Here is a 20,275-nt window from a genome sequence, read left to right on the forward strand (position 1 = left end):
CTCGTAGGTGATTAGTTGCGTTGTAGTAAACAAGTCCATACAGGGCTTAGCCTAAGGACTTTTGTAATTCTAGAAAGGTTGATTTTTGTGATGCTATGTCAAGCTCGTCACCTGCTGCGTCCCTAACCTTTAATTTGACACACTGACTCCGACAAACAATTTTCCCTTTTTGAAGACTTGTTATGCATCCTATTTTCGAGGGGTGCAACAAACATTATTAAAATACTGTGTTTGATTTCTGTAGGGCTGTGCATTAACGCCGAGTCCACACATCATAACATTGAGGGAGGGATACTTTGGTCACTTCTCCCAAGTTCCATCCATCCATCCATCTTCTTCCGCTTATCCGAGGTCGGGTCGTGGGGGCAGCAGCTTAAGCAGGGAAGCCCAGACTTCCCTCTCCCCAGCCACTTCGTCCAGCTCCTCCCGGGGGATCCCGAGTCGTTCCCAGGCCATCCGGGAGAGATAGTCTTCCCAGCGTGTCCTGGGTCTTCCCCGTGGCCTTCTACCGGTCGGACGTGCCCGAAACACCTTCCTAGGGAGGCATTCGGGTGGCATCCTGACCAGATGCCCGAACCACCTCATCTGGCTCCTCTCGATGTGGAGGAGCAGCGGCTTTACTTTGAGCTCCCCCCAAATGACAGAGCTTGTTACCCTATCTCTAAGGGAGAGCCCCGCCACTCGGCGGAGGAAACTCATTTCGGCCGCTTGTACCCGTTATCTTGTCCTTTCGGTCATGACCCAAAGCTCATGACCATAGGTGAGGATGGGAACGTAGATCGACCGGTAAATCGAGAGCTTTGCCTTCCGGCTCAGCTCTTTCTTCACCACAACGGATCGATACAGCGTCTGCATTACTGAAGACGCCGCACCGATCCGCCTGTCGATCTCACGATCCACTCTTCCCCCACTCGTGAACAAGACTCCGAGGTACTTGAACTCCTCCACTTGGGGCAAGATCCCCTCCCCAACCCGGAGATGGCACTCCACCCTTTTCCGGGAGAGAACCATGGACTCGGACTTGGAGGTGCTGATTCCCATCCCAGTCGCTTCACACTCGGCTGCGAACCGATCCAGTGAGAGCTGAAGATCTTGGCCGGAGGAAGCCATCAGGACCACATCATCTGCAAATAGCAGTGACCTAATCCTGCAGCCACCAAACCAGATCCCCTCAACGCCCTGACTGCGCCTAGAAATTCTGTCCATAAAGGTTATGAACAGAATCGGTGACAAAGGGCAGCCTTGGCGGAGTCCAACCCTCACTGGAAACGTGTCCGACTTACTGCCGGCAATGCGGACCAAGCTCTGACACTGATTATACAGGGAGCGAACTGCCACAATAAGACAGTCCGTTACCCCATACTCTCTGAGCACTCCCCACAGGACTTCCCGGGGTACACGGTCGAATGCCTTCTCCAAGTCCACAAAGCACATGTAGACTGGTTGGGCAAACTCCCATACACCCTCAAGGACCCTGCCGAGAGTATAGAGCTGGTCCACAGTTCCACGACCAGGACGAAAACCACACTGTTCCTCCTGAATCCGAGGTTCGACTATCCGGCGTAGCCTCCTCTCCAGTACACCTGAATAGACCTTACCGGGAAGGCTGAGGAGTGTGATCCCACGATAGTTGGAACACACCCTCCGGTTCCCCTTCTTAAAGAGAGGAACCACCACCCCGGTCTGCCAATCCAGAGGTACCGCCCCCGATGTCCACGCGATGTTGCAGAGTCTTGTCAACCAAGACAGCCCCACAACATCCAGAGCCTTAAGGAACTCCGGGCGGATCTCATCCACCCCCGGGGCCTTGCCACCGAGGAGCTTTTTAACTACCTCGGCAACCTCAGCCCCAGAAATAGGAGAGCCCACCACAGATTCCCCAGGCCCTGTTTCCTCATAGGAAGACGTGCTGGTAGGATTGAGGAGGTCTTCGAAGTATTCCCTCCACCGATCCACAACATCCGCAGTCGAGGTCAGCAGAGCACCAATCCCCACCATACACGGTGTTGACACTGCACTGCTTCCCCTTCCTGAGGCGGCGGATAGTGGTCCAGAATTGCTTCGAAGCCGTCCGGAAGTCTTTTTCCATGGCCTTCCCGAACTCCTCCCATGTCCGAGTTTTTGCCTCCGCGACCGCTGAAGCCGCACACCGCTTGGCCTGTCGGTACCTGTCTGCTGCCTCAGGAGTCCCATGAGCCAAAAGAACCCGATAGGACTCCTTCTTCAGCCTGACGGCATCCCTCACCGCCGGCGTCCACCAACGGGTTCTAGGATTACCGCCACGACAGGCACCAACTACCTTGCGGCCACAGCTCCAATCGGCCGCCTCGACAATAGAGGTACGGAACATTGTCCACTCGGACTCAATGTCCAGCACCTCCCTCGTGACATGTTCAAAGTTCTTCCGGAGGTGGGAATTGAAACTCTCTCTGACAGGAGACTCTGCCAGGCGTTCCCAGCAAACCCTCACAATGCGTTTGGGCCTGCCAGGTCTGTCCGGCATCCTCCCCCACCATCGCAGCCAACTCACCACCAGGTGGTGATCGGTAGAAAGCTCCGCCCCTCTCTTCACCCGAGTGTCCAAAACATGAGACCGCAAATCCGATGACACAACTACAAAGTCGATCATGGAACTGCGGCCTAGGGTGTCCTGGTGCCAAGTGCACATATGGACACCCTTATGTTTGAACATGGTGTTTGTTATCGACAATCTGTGACGAGCACAAAAGTCCAATAACAGAACACCACTCGGGTTCAGATCCGGGCGCCCATTCTTCCCAATCACACCTCTCCAGGTTTCACTGTCGCTGCCAACATGAGCGTTGAAGTCCCCCAGTAGAATGAGGGAATCACCCGGGGGAGCACTCTCCAGTACTCCCTCGAGTGAATCCAAAAAGGGTGGGTACTCTGAGCTGCCGTTTGGCGCGTAAACGCAAACAACAGTCAGGACCCGTCCCCCCACCGGAAGGCGGAGGGAAGCTACCCTCTCGTCCACCGGGTTGAACTCCAACATGCAGGCTTTGAGCCAAGGGGCAACAAGAATTGCCACCCCAGCCCGTCGCCTCTCACTGCCGGCATCGCCAGAGTGGAAGAGAGTCCAGCCCCTCTCAAGAGAAGTGGTTCCAGAGCCCTTGCTGTGCGTCGAAGTGAGTCCGACTATATCTAGCCGGAACTTCTCCACCTCACGCACTAGCTCAGGCTCCTTCCCCACCAGCGAAGTGACGTTCCACGTTCCAAGAGCCAGCTTATGTAGCCGAGGATCGGACCGCCAGGTGCCCTGCCCTCGGCTGCCGCCCAGCTCACAAGTCCTCTCCTCTCCCAAGTTGAACAAGATAATAACTGATGAAAATAAGACACACCTGAACCGTCTCCCCGTCAGGGAATCGAACCCTGGTCTTCCGCGTGACAGGCGGAGATACTGTCCACTATACTAACGAGGACTGCTTTGCACAGCCCTTTCCAAGGGACAAGCCAATGTTCGTGGCTTTTGCCTGCCATGCCACAACCAAAGCAATGCGATTTCATCTTTCTGCCATCTCATAATTCCGACAAAATGATCCGTTAAAAGCACTTGTACAGGGTAGTGTGGCCGAGCGGTCTAAGGCACTGGATTAAGGCTCAAGTCTCTCGGGAGGCGTGGATTCAAATCCCACCACTGCCATTTTTGTTGGTAGCACACTTGTATCTTCCCTGACTGAGGCGATAAGACCCTGGGCCTAATTTGGAAAGCTTTGGAAAGCTTGCAAAAATAAGGCAAACAAGTTGGGTTTGGAGTTTTCCACGCCAGGTATGCAATAATAAAAGCACAACCAGCACAGTTTTAAGGCCCCGCAGCAGTCTCCGGTAAAGCTAAACGTTGGACGTGCGTGTATGTTTATCAACATGTCGTTTGAAGATCTCCGCCCCTACTTAAGCCATTCTGGCCACTTTTATCTGTTTCTGTATTTGGATCACACCGCAGTATTAGGATGTCTCACTGGCCGGCACGGAGCCACTTGCAGGAGGGAGTTGGCCTGTCTGGTGACATTGTGTAGAAACAACAACCTTAACCTCAAAACGGACTACACCAAGAAGACAATAGAAGACATGAGGAAGGAAAGTCTGTTTGCTCTTGTTAGACTTGTATAATGTTTCAATGTCCAAGTCCAAATTCATGCAGCACTTTCCATTATGTAGTAGTTATCAGTTCACTGTCGCCTAAGACACGAACATTCCCTGGTTCAAAGAATACAATTCGCATTTCTGACATGGTACACGAATGCAATGGGTGCTTCACCTATTTGTCAAGAAACCATGCAGGAGACAAGTGTCTGAGGTAGATCAGCTCCCAGGTGTTCTAATGGCTAGGGTCTGGCGCTCCACACACAACCAGCCTAGTCCCTGACAGCTTCCAGATTTTGTTGGTTGCATTGCACAGGCAGGAGAGAGCAGACTAACAAATGACTCATCATCTGCACTCCTCCACACTAACATGCTGTAGAACTATCCTCATACCCAGTGCCGGCCCAAGCCTCCATGGGGCCCTAAGCAAAATTTGATTTTGGGGCCCTCTATTTCTGCCAATAATATTGATTGATCATTCACACACCTACTATAAACTCATTGCGGCTCTGGCAGTGTTGTTTACATTATCCTATTGTCAGCCTGGCATGTCTTTACAAATGACATGTCATTTATAAAGATATGGGGGTGGCCCAGTTAAGAACATAAATAATACCAATGAATGAACGAATGATGTCCAGAGTGCCACATATGGTTCCTAATCTTAAAATGTAGAAAACATTCAGCTACAAGAGTGGCCTGGGGTTGAACAGTCCAAGTGATAAAGCTTTGTATTTACAGTAAAAGTGTCATCTTGTCTCATCAGTCTTGTACATATTAGTCTTTAATTACTAGTTTATATTTTTAGTTAATTGTTCATATTTAATGTTTACTTTGTACAAAGAGAGCGCAGTCTACTGAAGTTAAATTCCATGTGTGTTAAACATAACTGGACAATAAAGCTGATTCTGATTCACTTTATTATTTTTGGTAACAAAAACCTGAAACAGCAATGTGCAAAAATGTTGACCTAAAATTGTGTTTTTGTACAATAATATATCTTTGATCATTTAGAAATCATCAGTCAGACTCGTACATGCAAAAAATAAAAAATAATAATTTTTTGTTAATTGCTTTTGGGGGCCCCCTGGTGGCCGCGGGGCCCTAAGCAAGCGCGTAGTACGCTTATGGCTTGGGCCGGCTCTGCTCATACCCTCTTTTGTTCATGGATACCTTGCAACGATCCTTTTCTCAGATCTTGGGCGATTTAGGCCAAGGCCAGGACCAAAAAGGCCACACTTCTCTGGAGCCAAGCAGAATAAATTTGCTTAGGCAGAGAGAGGATTTGTGTGAGGCTTTCTCCCGGCGGCTAGAGCAGAGGGCCAACCTGTTGCTGTGATGGCAGTCAATCAAGGCTTATACTGAATGTAGGAAGTTTTGCCTTGATTTTAATCTCTTCTTTGCTGGTTCTTCGTCAAACAGAGCAAGACGAGGGTCTGTTTCTTGTTTGAGCTTTTCTTCTGACGTCTGATATAAGGAGGATCAATGCCTGACAGCAGATAGAGATTGTCGGTTCTAATAGATTTCAAGCATCCAGTTAAAGCCTTGCAGACAGTGTTTAGGACAGGGTCGATTTTGGCAACTTGAATGCAAAATGACATTCAGGGTAGTGTGGCCGAGAGGTCTAAGGCGCTGGATTAAGGCTCCAGTCTCTCGGGAGGCGTGGGTTCAAATCCAACCACTGCCATTTTTGTTGGTAGCACACTTGTATCTTCCCTGACTGAGGCGATAAAACCCTGGGCCAAGAAGACAATAGAAGACATGAGGAAGGAAAATCTGTTTGCTCTTGTTAGACTTGTATAATGTTTCAACGTCCAAGTCCAAATTCATGCAGCACTTTCCATTGTGTAGTGTTTATCACTTCACTTCACACGAAAATTCCCCCGGTTCAAAGAATACAATTCGCATTTCTGACATGGTACATGAATGCAATGGGTGCTTCACCTATTTGTCAAGAAACCATGCAGGAGACAAGTGTCTGAGGTAAGATCAGCTCCCTGGTGGTCTAGTGGCTAGGATTCGCCACTTTCACCGCCGCGGCCCAGGTTCGATTCCCGGTCAGCGAAAAACCGTTTAACCCTACGAGCGTTTTCTCGCAGGTAATTAGTTGTGCTGTAGTAAGTAAGATCATACAAGGCTTGGCCTAAGGACTTTTCTAATTCTACAAAGGTTGATTTTTGTGATACTATGTCGAGCTCGTCACCTGCTCCGTCCCTAACCTTTAATTTGACACACTGACTCTGACAAACAATTTTCCCTTTTTGAAGACTTGTTATGCATCAGAATTTCGAGGTGTGCAACACACATTATTAAAATACTGTGTTTGATTTCTGTAGGGCTGTGCATTAACGCCGAGTCCACACATCACAACATTGAGGGAGGGATACTGTGGCCACATCTCCAATTTCAACAAGATAATAACTGATGAAAATAAGAGACAACTGAACGATCTCCCCGTCAGGAAATCGAACCCTGGTCTTCCGCGTGACAGGCGCAGATACTGTCCACTATACTAACGAGGACTGCTTTGCCCTGCCCTTTCCAAGGGACAAGCCAGTGTTCGTGGCTTTTTCCTGCCATGCGACAACCAAAGCATTGCGATTTCATCTTTCTGCCATCTCATAATGCCGACAAACTGATCAGTTAAAAACACTCACTCAGGGTAGTGTGGCCGAGCGGTCTAAGGCGCTGGATTAAGGCTCCAGTCTCTCGGGAGGCGTGGGTTCAAATCCCACCACTGCCATTTTTGCTGGTAATGCACTTCTATCTTCCCTGACTGAGGCATTAAGACCCTGGGCCTAATTTGGAAAGCTTTGGAAAGCTTGCAAAAATAGGGCAAACAAGTTGGGTTTGGCGTTTTCCACGCCAGGTATGCAATAATAAAAACACAACCAGCACAGTTTTAGTGCCCCGCAGCAGTCTCCGGTAAAGCTAAACGTCGGACGTGCGTGTATGTTTATCAACATGTCGTTTGAACATCTCCGCCCCTACTAAAGACATTCTGGCCACTTTTAACTGTTTCTGTATTTGGATCACACTGCAGTAATAGGATGTCTCACTGGCCGGCACGGAGCCACTTGCAGGAAGGAGTTGGCCTGTCTGGTGACATTGTGTAGAAACAACAACATTAACATCAACATGGACTACACAGAGAAGACAATAGAAGACATGAGGAAAGAAAGTCTGTTTGCTCTTGTTAGACTTGTATAATGTTTCAACGTCCAAGTCCAAATTCATGCAGCACTTTCCATTATGTAGTGGTTATCACTTCACTGTCGCCTAAAACACGAACATTCCCTGGTTCAAAGAATACAATTCGCATTTCTGACATGGTACACGAATGCAATGGGTGCGCCACCTATTTGTCAAGAAACCATGCAGGAGACAAATGTCTGAAGTAAGATCAGCTTCCTGGTGGTCTAGTGGCTAGGATTCGGCGCTTCCACCGTCGGTTCCAATGGATTTCAAGCATCCGGTTAAAGCCTTGCAAACAGTGTTTAGGACAGGGTCGATCTCGGCAACATGACATGAAGCACTTTTGGCTGTATTGAATCATAAGGCGAGTTCAGTTTCTCGGATAGTGGCAGAATCTGTTCCCCAGCTGGTATCGGCCAGTTTTTTAGGATGCTGTTCCCAACTCCAACCTTAGCTTTAACCCTCTCAATATGATATTTGAAGTTGACCAAGATAGACTGTCTGTGGTTGTATTGAAGTTGTTTTCTGTACCAATGGACTTTAGGCTAACCATTGGTATATGTGTTCTTGAGGTGGAAGGCTGTAATTAAACTTTTGTCAGGGTTTGCTCGTAGGTGATTAGATGCGTTGTAGTAAACAAGTCCATACAGGGCTTGGCCTAAGGACTTTTCTAATTCTACAAAGGTTGATTTTTGTGATGCTATGTCGAGCTCGTCACCTGCTGCGTCCCTAACCTTTAATTTGACACACTGACTCTGACAAACAATTTTCCCTTTTTGAAGACTTGGTATGCATTCTAATTTCGAGGGGTGCAACAAACATTATTAAAATACTGTGTTTGATTTCTGTAGGGCAGTGCATTAACGCCGAGTCCACACATCATAACATTGAGGGAGGGATACTGTGGTCACTTCTCCAATTTGAACAAGATAATAACTGATGAAAATAAGAGACACCTGAACCATCTCCCCGTCAGGGAATCGAACCCTGGTCTTCCGCGTGACAGGCGGAGATACTGTCCACTATACTAACGAGGACTACTTTGCTCAGCCCTTTCCAAGGGGCAAACCAACGTTCGTGGCTTTTGCCTGCCATGCCACAACCAAAGCATTGCGATTTCATCTTTCTGCCATCTCATAATTCCGACAAATTGCTCCGTTAAAAGCACTTGTACAGGGTAGTGTGGCCGAGCGGTCTAAGGCGCTGGATTAAGGCTCCAGTCTCTCGGGAGGCGTGGGTTCAAATCCTACCACTGCCACTTTTGTTGGTAGCACACTTGTATCTTCCCTGAGTGAGGCGATAAGACCCTGGGCCAAGAAGACAATAGAAGACATGAGGAAAGAAAGTCTGTTTGCTCTTGTTAGACTTGTATAATGTTTCAACGTCCAAGTCCAAATTCATGCAGCACTTTCCATTGTGTAGTGTTTATCACTTACCTTCACATAAGAGTTCCCCTGGTTCAAAGAATACAATTCGCATTTCTGACATGGTACACGAATGCAATGGGTGCTTCACCTATTTGTCAAGAAACCATGCAGGAAACAAGTGTCTGAGGTAAGTTCAGCTCCCTGGTGGTCTAGTGGCTAGGATTCGGCGCTTTCACCGCCGCGGCCCGGGTTCGTTTCCCCGTCGGGGCAAAACCGTTCAACCCTACGAGCGTTTGCACGTAGGTAATTAGTTGTGCTGTAGTAAATAAGACCATACAGGGCTTGGCCTAAGGACTTTTCTAATTCTGCAAAGGTTGATTTTTGTGATGCTATGTCGAGCTCGTCACCTGCTGCGTCCCTAACCTTTAATTTGACACACTGACTCTGACAAACAACTTTCCCTTTTTGAAGACTTGTTATGCATCCTAATTTCGAGGGGTGCAACAAACATTATTAAAATACTATGTTTGATTTCTGTAGGGCTGTGCATTAACGCCGAGTCCACACACCACAACATTGAGGGAGGGATACTGTGGTCACTTCTCCAATTTCAACAAGATAATAACTGATGAAAATAAGAGACAACTGAACCATCTCCCCATCAGGGAATCGAACCCTGGTCTTCCGCGTGACAGGCGGAGATACTGTCCACTATACTAACGAGGACTGCTTTGCACAGCCCTTTCCAAGGGACAAGCCAGCGTTCGTGGCTTTTGCCTGCCATGCCACAACCAAAGCATTGCGATTTCATCTTTCTGCCATCTCATAATTCCGACAAATTGATCCGCTAAAAGCACTTCTACAGGGTAGTGTGGCCGAGCGGTCTAAGGCGCTGGATTAAGGCTCCAGTCTCTCGGGAGGCGTGGGTTCAAATCCCACCACTGCCATTTTTGCTGGTAATGCACTTCTATCCTCCCTGACTGAGGCGATAAGACCCTGGGCCTAATTTGGACAGCTTTGGAAAGCTTGCAAAAATAGGGCAAACAAGTTGGGTTTGGAGTTTTCCACGCCAGGTATGCAATAATAAAAGCACAACCAGCACAGTTTTAAGGCCCCGCAGCAGTCTCTGGTGAAGCTAAACGTTGGACGTGCGTGTATGTTTATCAACATGTCGTTTGAAGATCTCCGCCCCTACTTAAGACATTCTGGCCACTTTTATCTGTTTCTGTATTTGGATCACATCGCAGTAATAGAATGTCTCACTGGCCGGCACGGAGCCACTTGCAGGAGGGAGTTGGCCTGTCTGGTGACATTGTGTAGAAACAACAACCTTAACATCAACATGGACTACACCAAGAAGACAATAGAAGACATGAGAAAAGAAAGTCTGTTTGCTCTTGTTAGACTTGTATAATGTTTCAACGTCCAAGTCCAAATTCATGCAGCACTTTCCATTATGTACTGGTTATCACTTCACTGTCCCCTAAGACACGAACATTCCCTGGTTCAAAGAATACAATTCGCATTTCTGACATGGTACACGAATGCAATGGGTGCTTCACCTATTTGTCAAGAAACCATGCAGGAGACAAGTGTCTGAGGTAAGATCAGCTACCTGGTGGTCTAGTGGCTAGGATTCGGCGCTTCCACCGTCGATTCCAATGGATTTCAAGCATCCGGTTAAAGCCTTGCAAACAGTGTTTAGGACAGGGTCGATCTCGGCAACATGACATGAAGCACTTTTGGCTGCATTGAATCATAAGGCGAGTTCAGTTTCTTGGATAGTGGCAGAATCTGTTCCCCAGCTGGTATGGGCCAGTTTTTTAGGATGCTTTTCCCAACTCCAACCTTAGCTTTAACCCTCTCAATATGATATTTGAAGTTGACCAAGATAGACTGTCTGTGGTTGTATTGAAGCTGTTTTCTGTACCAACGGACTTTAGGCTAACCATTGGTATATGTGTTCTTGAGGTGGAAGGCTGTAATTAAACTGTTGTCAGGGTTTGCTCGTAGGTGATTAGTTGCGTTGTAGTAAACAAGTCCATACAGGGCTTAGCCTAAGGACTTTTTTAATTCTACAAAGGTTGATTTTTGTGATGCTATGTCGAGCTCGTCACCTGCTGCGTCCCTAACCTTTAATTTGACACACTGTGTTGGATTTAATATGTGTATTTGTTATGTGTATATGTATTTATGGCGGACTTACCTGGGACTTTAAGATGGGCGGGGCTACCACTGACAGGTGACCATGTCGGTAGCTTTAAAAATGGCGTCATTGTTTCATTTGTAAAAACAGCGTACTTCGTCACCAGCATACCCCACTGGTAAGATCATTTGTTATGTCCGCTTTGCTTTGTTAGATCAGCTGAATTATTGATTAAATTCCATGCTTGCCTGCTTCCTTGCTTTTCTGTTTGTTGTAAGTCCGCTGTGTCCGCAGCGCTTGTTGTGCGGCGGACTTGCTGCGTCACAACCAGGGCAAACACTCACTATTTAGTCTTTGACCAACATTGGCAAAATTAACAGTAATGTGTGGATTTGGGAATCGAACCCTGGTCTTCCGCGTGACAGTCGGAGATACTGTCCACTATACTAACGAGGACTGCTTTGCACAGCCCTTTCCAAGGGACAAGCCAACGTTCGTGGCTTTTGCCTGCCATGCGACAACCAAAGCATTGCGATTTCATCTTACTGCCATCTCATAATTCCGACAAATTGATCAGTTAAAAGCACTTGTACAGGGTAGTGTGGCCGAGCGGTCTAAGGCGCTGGATTAAGGCTCCAGTCTCTCGGGAGGCGTGGGTTCAAATCCCACCACTGCCATTTTTGTTGGTAGCACACTTGGATCTTCCCTGACTGAGGCGATAAGACCCTGGGCCAAGAAGACAATGGAAGACATGAGGAAGGAAAATCTGTTTGCTCATGTTAGACTTGTATAATGTTTCAACGTCCAAGTCCAAATTCATGCAGCACTTTCCATTGTGTAGTGTTTATCACTTCACTTCACACGAAAGTTCCCCCGGTTCAAAGAATATAATTCATATGTCTGACATGGTAGACTAATGCAATGGGTGCTTCACCTATTTGTCAAGAAACCATGCAGGAAACAAGTGTCTGAAGTAAGATCAGCTCCCTGGTGGTCTAGTGGCTAGGATTCGGCGCTTTCACAGCCGCGGCCCGGGTTCGATTCCCGGTCAGGGAAAAACCGTTCAACCCTATAAGCGTTTGCTCGTAGGTAATTAGTTGTGTTGTAGTAAATAAGACCATACAGGGCTTGGCCTAAAGACTTTGCTAATTCTACAAAGGTTGATTTTTGTGATGCCATGTCGAGCTCGTCATCTGCTGTGTCCCTAACCTTTAATTTGACACACTGACTATGACAAACAATTTTCCCTTTTTGAAGACTTGTCATGCATCCTAATTTCGAGGGGTGCAACAAACATTATTAAAATACTGTGTTTGATTTCTGTAGGGCTGTGCATTAACGCCGAGTCCACACATCACAACATTGAGGGAGGGACACTGTGGTCACTTCTCCAATTTGAACAAGATAATAACTGATGAAAATAAGAGACATCTGAACCATCTCCCGGTCAGGGAATCGAACCCTGGTCTTCCGCGTGACAGGCGGAGATACTGCCCACTATACTAACGAGGACTGCTTTGCCCAGCCCTTTCCAAGGTACAAGCCAACGTTCGTGGCTTTTGCCTGTCATGCCACAACCAAAGCATTGCGATTTCATCTTTCTGCCATCTCATAATGCCGACAAACTGATCAGTTAAAAATACGCATTCAGGGTAGTGTGGCCGAGCAGTAGAGATGCGCGGATACGCAATTATTTCATCCGCAACCGCATCATAAAGTTGTCAACCATCCGCCATCCACCCGACCTAACATTTAATCAGAACCGCATCCGCCCGCACCCGCCCGTTGTTATATATCTAATATAGACGATGCAAGGCATTAGTGAGGTTATAAAGCTTTTGCCTGTTAAAGAAAGGAGACTGATCCAATGCAGCACAGACATTCGCGTGCCACGCTGTCACGACCCAGACGCACACCAGTGCGCAATCATATAGGAGCCGCGCTGAGCGCACCTCCAAACGCGTCTCGCTGCCGGCGATGGCCGGGTATGGTCCCGACGCTCCAGCGCCATCCATTTTCAGGGCTAGTTGATTCGGCAGGTGGGTTGTTACACACTCCTTAGCGGGTTCCGACGTCCATGGCCACCGTCCTGCTGTCTATATCAACCAGGGTGAGCCCCACCCCTTTCGTGAGCGCACTGCGCGAGGAGTGACCCCTGTTACGCGCCCCCGGCAACGGGGGTGGCGGGCAGGTAAGCTGCGCGGGCGGAGCGCGCGGAGTGACCCCTGTTACGAGCCACCGGCCACGGGGGTGGCGGGCAGGTAAGCTGCTTACCTGCTGCGCGTGACGCCGGCCGCGGCGAAGGCGGACGAGGCGGGGTGTCGGTGCGGTGGGCGCGGTGGTGACCCTGGACGTGCGTCGGGCCCTTCTCGCGGATCGCCTCAGCTACGGCTCCCGGTGGGGCCCTTTCGGGGGAAGGGGCCTCGGTCCCGGACCCCGGCGAGGCGTCCCTTCTCCGCTCCGTAAAAGTGTCCATCTATTCTTTTTTTTTTTTCTTCTGTTGTGGCATATGCTGCAGGTGCCTGCTCGTTTTTCGTATGTGGGTAACAACATTTAACTATGTATATATATTTCCGAATTGGTTTAACTGCCACCCGCCTGAATCTATTTAGAATCTTTTTTTTTTTTTTTTTCAACCGCCCGACCCGACCCGCGGATAAAATCTAATTTTTTTGAATTTCATCCGCCCGATCCGCGGACTCCGCGGGTGTGCCCGCAAACCGCGCATCTCTACCGAGCAGTCTAAGGCGCTGGATTAAGGCTCCAGTCTCTCGGGAGGCGTGGGTTCAAATCCCACCACTGCCATTTTTGCTGGTAACACACTTGTTTCTTCCCTGACTGAGGCGATAAGACCCTGGGCCTAATTTGGAAAGCTTTGGAAAACTTGCAAAAATAGGGCAAACACGTTGGCTTTAGAGTTCTCCACGCCAGGTATGCAATAATAAAAACACAACCAGCACAGTTTTAAGGCCCCGCAGCAGCCACCGGTAAAGCTAAAAGGTGGACGTGTGTGTATGTTTATCAACATGTCGTTTGAAGATCTCCGCCCCTACTTAAAACATTCTGGCCACTTTTATCTGTTTCTGTATTTGGATCACACCGCAGTAATAGGATGTCTCACTGGCCGGCACGGAGCCACTTGCAGGAGGGAGTTGGCCTGTCTGGTGACATTGTGTAGAAACAACAACCTTAACCTCAACCCTCTTTTGTTCATGGATACCTTGCAACGATCCTTTTCTCAGATCTTGGGCGATTTAGGCCAAGGCCAGGACCAAAAAGGCCACACTTCTCTGGAGCCGGGCACAATAAATTTGCTTAGGCAGAGAGAGGATTTGTGTGAGGCTTTCTCCCGGCGGCTAGAGCAGAGGGCCAACCTGTTGCTGTGATGGCAGTCAATCAAGGCTTATACTGAATGTAGGAAGTTTTGCCTTGATTTTTAATGTCTTCTTTGCTGGTTCTTAGTCAAACAGAGCGAGACAAGGGTCTGTTTCTTGTTTGAGCTTTTCTTCTGACGTCTGATATAGGAAGGATCAATGCCTGACAGCAGATAGGGATTGTCGGTTTTAATAGATTTCAAGCATCCAGTTAAAGCCTTGCAAACAGTGTTTAGGACAGGGTCGATTTCGGCAACTTGACTGCAACATGACATGAAGCACTTTTGATTGAATCATAAGGCGAGTTCAGTTTCTCGGATAGTGGCAGAATCTGTTCCCCAGCTGGTATCGGCCAGTTTTTTAGGATGCTGTTCCCAACTCCAACCTTAGCTTTAACCCTCTCAATATGATATTTGAAGGTGACCAAGATAGACTGTCTGTGGTTGTATTGAAGCTGTTTTCTGTACCAACCGACTTTAGGCTAACCATTGGTATATGTGTTCTTGAGGTGGAAGACTATAATTAAACTGTTGTCAGGAATTGCTCATAGGTGATTAGTTGCGTTGTAGTAAATAAGACCATACAGGGCTTGGCCTAACGAATTTTCCCTTTTTGAAGACTTGTTATGCATCCTAATTTTGAGGGTTGCAACAAACGTTTGTAAAATACTGTGTGTGATTTCTGTAGGGCTGTGCATTAACGCCAAGTCCACACATCACAACATTGAGGGAGGGAGACCGTGGTCACTTCTCCAATTTCAACAAGATAATAACTGATGAAAATAATAGACACCTGAACCATCTCCCCGTCAGGGAATCGAACCCTGGTCTTCCGCGTGACAGGCGGAGATACTGTCCACTATACTAACGAGGACTGCTGTGCACTGCCCTTTCCAAGGGACAAGCCAGCGTTTGTGGCTTTTGCCTGCCATGCGACAACCAAAACTTTGCGATTTCATCTTTCTGCCATCTCATAATGCCGACAAACTGATCAGTTAAAAACACTCATTAAGGGTAGTGTGGCCGAGCGGTCTAAGGAACTGGATTAAGGCTCCAGTCTCTCGAGAGGCGTGGGTTCAAAGCCCACCACTGCCATTTCTGCTGGTAACGCACTTCTATCTTCCCTCACTGAGGCGATAAGACCCTGGTCCTGCTTTGGAAAGCTTGCAAAAATAGGGCAAACAAGTTGGGTTTGGAGTTTTCCACGCCAAGTATGCAATAATAAAAGCACAACCAGCACAGTTTTAAGGCCCCGCAGCAGTCTCCGTTAAAGCTAAACGTTGGACGTGCGTGTATGTTAATCAACATGACGTTTGAAGATCTCCGCCCCTACTTAAAACATTCTGGCCACTTTTATCTGTTTCTGTATTTGGATCACACCGCAGTAATAGGATGTCTCACTGGCCGGCACGGAGCCACTTGCAGGAGGGAGTTGGCCTGTCTGGTGACATTGTGTAGAAACAACAACCTTAACATCAACATGGACTACACCAAGAAGACAATAGAAGACATGAGGAAGGAAAGTCTGTTTGCTCTTGTTAGACTTGTATAATGTTTCAACGTTCAAGTCCAAATTCATGCAGCACTTTCTATTATGTAGTGGTTATCACTTCACTGTCGCCTAAGACACGAACATTCCCTGGTTCAAAGAATACAATTCGCATTTCTGACACGGTACACGAATGCAATGGGTGCTTCACCTATTTGTCAAGAAACCATGCAGGAGACAAGTGTCTGAGGTAAGATCAGCTCCCTGGTGGTCTAGTGGCTAGGATTCGGCGCTTCCACCGTCGGTTCCAATGGATTTCAAGCATCCGGTTAAAGCCTTGCAAACAGTGTTTAGGACAGGGTCGATCTCGGCAACATGACATGAAGCACTTTTGGCTGTATTGAATCATAAGGCGAGTTCAGTTTCTCGGATAGTGGCAGAATCTGTTCCCCAGCTGGTATGGGCCAGTTTTTTAGGATGCTGTTCCCAACTCCAACCTTAGCTTTAACCCTCTCAATATGATATTTGAAGTTGACCAAGATAGACTGTCTGTGGTTGTATTGAAGCTGTTTTCTGTACCAACGGACTTTAGGCTAACCATTGATTTATGTGTTCTTGAGGTGGAAGGCTGTAATTAAACTGTTGTCAGGGTTTGCTCGTAGGTGATTAGTTGCGTTGTAGTAAACAAGTCCATACAGGGCTTAGCCTAAGGACTTTTCTAATTCTACAAAGGTTGATTTTTGTGATGCTATGTCGAGATCGTCACCTGCTGCGTTCCAAACCTTTAATTTGAAACACTGACTCTGACAAACAATTTCCCCTTTTTGAAGACTTGTTATGCATCCTAATTTTGAGGGGTGCAACAAACATTATTAAAACACTGTGTTTGATTTCTGTAGGGCGGTGCAGCAACGCCGAGTCCACACATCATAACATTGAGGGAGGGATACTGTGGTCACTTCTCCAATTTCAACAAGATTATAACTGATGAAATTAAGAGTCACCTGAACCATCTCCCCGTCAGGGAATTGAACCCTGGTCTTCCGCGTGACAGGCGGAGATACTGGCCACTATACTAACGAGGACTGCTTTGCACAGCCCTTTCCAAGGGCCAAGCCAACGTTCGTGGCTTTTGCCTGTCATGCCACAACCAAAGCATTGCGATTTCATCTTTCTGCCATCTCATAATTCCGACAAATTGATCCGTTAAAAGCACTTGTACAGGGTAGTGTGGCCGAGCGGTCTAAGGGGCTGGATTAAGGCTCCAGTCTCTCGGGAAGCGTGGGTTCAAATCCCACAACTGCCATTTTTGTTGGTAGCACAATTGTATCTTCCCTGAGTGAGGCGATAAGACCCTGGGCCAAGAAGACAATAGAAGACATGAGGAAGGAAAATCTGTTTGCTCTTGTTAGACTTGTATAATGTTTCGACGTCCAAGTCCAAATTCATGCAGCACTTTCCATTATGTAGTGTTTATCACTTCACTGTCCCCTAAGACACGAAAATTCCCTGGTTCAAAGAATACAATTTGCATTTCTGACATGGTACACGAATGCAATGGGTGCTTCACCTATTTGTCAAGAAACCATGCAGGAGAGAAGTGTCTGCGGTAGATCAGCTCCCTGGTGGTCTAGTGGCTAGGATTCGGCGCTTTCACCGCCGCGGCCCGCGTTCAATTCCTGGTCAGGGAAAAACTGTTAAACCCTACGAGCGTTTGCTCGTAGGTGATTAGTTGCGTTGTAGTAAACAAGACCATACAAGGCTTGGCCTAACGAATTTTCCCTTTTTGAAGACTTGTTATGCATCCTAATTTCGAGGGTTGCAACAAACGTTTGTAAAATACTGTGTCTGATTTCTGTAGGGCTGTGCATTAACGCCAAGTCCACACATCACAACATTGAGGGAGGGATACCGTGGTCACTTCTCCATTTTCAACAAGATAATAACTGATAAAAATAAGAGACACCTGAACCATCTCCCCGTCAGGGAATCGAACCCTGGTCTTTCACGTGACAGGAGGAGATACTGTCCACTATACTAACGAGGACTGCTTTGCTCAGCCCTTTCCAAGGATCAAGCCAATGTTCGTGGCTTTTGCCTGTCATGCCACAACCAAAGCATTGCGATTTCATCTTTCTGCCATCACGTAATGCCATCAAATTGATGCGTTAAAAGCACTCTTTCAGGGTAGTGTGGCCGAGTGGTCTAAGGCGCTGGATTAAGCCTCCAGTCTCTTGGGAGGCGTGGGTTCAAATCCCACCACTGCCATTTTTGTTGGTAGTACACTTGTATCTTCCCTGACTGAGGCGATAAGACCCTGGGCCAAGAAGACAATAGAAGACATGAGGAAGGAAAGTCTGTTTGCTCTTGTTAGACTTGTATAATGTTTCAACGTCCAAGTCCAAATTCATGCAGCACTTTCCATTATGTAGTGTTTATCACTTCACTTTCCCCTAAGACACGAAAATTCCCTGGTTCAAAATATACAATTTGCATTTCTGACATGGTGCACGAATGCAATGGGTGCTTCACCTATTTGTCAAGAAACCATGCAGGAGACAAGTGTCTGCGGTAGATCAGCTCCCAGGTGTTAGGGTCCGGCGCTCCACACACAACCAGCCTAGTCACTGACAGCTTCCAGATTTTGTTGGTTGCATTGCACAGGCAGGAGAGAGCAGACTAACAAATGACTCATCGTCTGTACTCCTCCATACTAACATGCTGTAGAACTATCCTCATACCCTCTTTTGTTCATGGATACCTTGCAAAGATCCTTTTCTCAGATCTTGGGCGATTTAGGCCAAGGCCAGGACCAAAAAGGCCACACTTCTCTGGAGCCGGGCAGAATAAATTTGCTTAGGCAGAGAGAGGATTTGTGTGAGGCTTTCTCCCGGCGGCTAGAGCAGAGGGCCAACCTGTTGCTGTGATGGCAGTCAAGCATGGCTTATACTGAATGTAGGAAGTTTTGCCTTGATTTTAATCTCTTCTTTGCTGGTTCATCGTCAAACAGAGCGAGACGAGGGTCTGTTTCTTGTTTGAGCTTTTCTTCTGACGTCTGATATAGGGAGGATCAATGCCTGACAGCAGATAGAGATTGTCGGTTCTAATAGATTTCAAGCATCCAGTTAAAGCCTTGCAAACAGTGTTTAGGACAGGGTCGATTTTGGCAACTTGACTGCAACATGACATGAAGCACTTTTGATTGAATCATAATGCGAGTTCAGTTTCTCGGATAGTGGCAGAATCTGTTCCCCAGCTGGTATCGGCCAGTTTTTTAGGATGCTGTTCCCAACTCCAACCTTAGCTTTAACCCTCTCAATATGATATTTGAAGGTGACCAAGATAGACTGTCTGTGGTTGTATTGAAGCTGTTTTCTGTACCAAGTGACTTTAGGTTAACGATTGGTATATGTGTTCTTGAGGTGGAAGACTGTAATTAAACTGTTGTCAGGAATTGCTCATAGGTGATTAGTTGCGTTGTAGTAAATAAGACCATACAGGGCTTGGCCTAACGAATTTTCCCTTTTTGAAGACTTGTTATGCATCCTAATTTCGAGGGTTGCAACAAACGTTGTAAAATACTGTGTCTGATTTCTATAGGGCTGTGGATTAACGCCAAGTCCACACAGAGGTGGGACCAAGTCATTGTTTTGCAAGTCACAAGTAAGTCTCAAGTCTTTCCCCTAAAGTCCGAGTCAAGTCCCGAGTCAAGACAGGCAAGCCCCGAGTCAAGTCCAAAGTCAAGACTGGAAAGTCTCAAGTCAAGTCCTAAGTCCTGCATTTTGAGTTTCGAGTCCTTTCAAGTCCTTTTAACCACAGACTAATATATTAACACAGATTGTGTATGCTTTTCAAACACTGTATTTATTTATTAAAACAAGTGCATTTTAAATTGCAGGAAAGAAAATTGTGCTGACATTGCACTTTATAATAGCACTATTAACCAGTCATTTTAAACATTAACTCATTCCTTTACAGAACAAACACACTAAAAAATAAAGTGCAAATGTACTTATTTGTACAAAAGTGTTAACATTGAAAAAACATGACATATACGTGAACATAACAAAAAAGTTGTACTTTTTATATGTCAGGGCCCTATGCTGCATTGCATTTGCAAAAGACCAAATTAGCCAAGAGTCTGTCAGTCATTTGTGCACGATGGGGGCGTAGTATGATGCCACCATGGCTGAAAACTCGCTCCACTGGAGCACTGGAGGCAGGCACTGCCAAGACTCTCATGGCCACTCGGAACAGTGAAGGAAGAGTCTTCATGTTCAATGCCCAGAACAAAAGGGGGGAGAGAGTTTTTTTGGGTTGGTGCACTACTTGTAAGTGTATCTTGTGTTTTTTATGTTGATTTAATTAAAAAAAGAAAAAAATATATATATATATATATATATATTTCTTGTGCGGCCCGATACCAATCGATCCACGGACCAGTACCGGGCCACGGCCCGGTGGTTGGGGACCACTGAGGTAAACAACCAACAGTATGTCAGAAAGCTAGCTAAAACGGTACACATATTCATAATGTAGTATACATTTTAACTGACCTTTATTTTACTATTTTTGTCTTTTTTTAGGTGGCTAAAATACGCGGT

The 20,275-nt window shown here is 47.0% G+C and overlaps 13 non-coding genes across 13 annotated transcripts; 8 read left to right on the forward strand and 5 right to left on the reverse strand.

The window, feature by feature from the left end:
- Nucleotides 1-3,368: 3,368 nt before the first annotated feature.
- Nucleotides 3,369-3,440, reverse strand: trnad-guc (transfer RNA aspartic acid (anticodon GUC)). Its single transcript has one exon. It is a non-coding gene; the product is annotated as a tRNA-Asp (tRNA).
- A 2,266-nt stretch (nt 3,441-5,706) lies between these two features.
- On the forward strand, nt 5,707-5,788 carry trnal-aag (transfer RNA leucine (anticodon AAG)). The gene has a single exon. It is a non-coding gene; the product is annotated as a tRNA-Leu (tRNA).
- A 974-nt stretch (nt 5,789-6,762) lies between these two features.
- On the forward strand, nt 6,763-6,844 carry trnal-aag (transfer RNA leucine (anticodon AAG)). The gene has a single exon. It is a non-coding gene; the product is annotated as a tRNA-Leu (tRNA).
- Nucleotides 6,845-8,261: 1,417 nt separating this feature from the next.
- Nucleotides 8,262-8,333, reverse strand: trnad-guc (transfer RNA aspartic acid (anticodon GUC)). Its single transcript has one exon. It is a non-coding gene; the product is annotated as a tRNA-Asp (tRNA).
- A 139-nt stretch (nt 8,334-8,472) lies between these two features.
- On the forward strand, nt 8,473-8,554 carry trnal-aag (transfer RNA leucine (anticodon AAG)). Its single transcript has one exon. It is a non-coding gene; the product is annotated as a tRNA-Leu (tRNA).
- A 763-nt stretch (nt 8,555-9,317) lies between these two features.
- Nucleotides 9,318-9,389, reverse strand: trnad-guc (transfer RNA aspartic acid (anticodon GUC)). The gene has a single exon. It is a non-coding gene; the product is annotated as a tRNA-Asp (tRNA).
- A 139-nt stretch (nt 9,390-9,528) lies between these two features.
- trnal-aag (transfer RNA leucine (anticodon AAG)) lies at nt 9,529-9,610 on the forward strand. Its single transcript has one exon. It is a non-coding gene; the product is annotated as a tRNA-Leu (tRNA).
- A 1,794-nt stretch (nt 9,611-11,404) lies between these two features.
- trnal-aag (transfer RNA leucine (anticodon AAG)) lies at nt 11,405-11,486 on the forward strand. Its single transcript has one exon. It is a non-coding gene; the product is annotated as a tRNA-Leu (tRNA).
- Nucleotides 11,487-11,793: 307 nt separating this feature from the next.
- trnae-uuc (transfer RNA glutamic acid (anticodon UUC)) lies at nt 11,794-11,865 on the forward strand. Its single transcript has one exon. It is a non-coding gene; the product is annotated as a tRNA-Glu (tRNA).
- A 3,119-nt stretch (nt 11,866-14,984) lies between these two features.
- Nucleotides 14,985-15,056, reverse strand: trnad-guc (transfer RNA aspartic acid (anticodon GUC)). The gene has a single exon. It is a non-coding gene; the product is annotated as a tRNA-Asp (tRNA).
- Nucleotides 15,057-15,195: 139 nt separating this feature from the next.
- Nucleotides 15,196-15,277, forward strand: trnal-aag (transfer RNA leucine (anticodon AAG)). The gene has a single exon. It is a non-coding gene; the product is annotated as a tRNA-Leu (tRNA).
- Nucleotides 15,278-16,684: 1,407 nt separating this feature from the next.
- Nucleotides 16,685-16,756, reverse strand: trnad-guc (transfer RNA aspartic acid (anticodon GUC)). The gene has a single exon. It is a non-coding gene; the product is annotated as a tRNA-Asp (tRNA).
- A 1,101-nt stretch (nt 16,757-17,857) lies between these two features.
- Nucleotides 17,858-17,939, forward strand: trnal-aag (transfer RNA leucine (anticodon AAG)). The gene has a single exon. It is a non-coding gene; the product is annotated as a tRNA-Leu (tRNA).
- The last annotated feature ends 2,336 nt before the right edge of the window (nt 17,940-20,275 follow it).

This window comes from Nerophis lumbriciformis, linkage group LG03 (genome assembly GCF_033978685.3).
Source record: "Nerophis lumbriciformis linkage group LG03, RoL_Nlum_v2.1, whole genome shotgun sequence".
NCBI lineage: Eukaryota > Metazoa > Chordata > Actinopteri > Syngnathiformes > Syngnathidae > Nerophis > Nerophis lumbriciformis.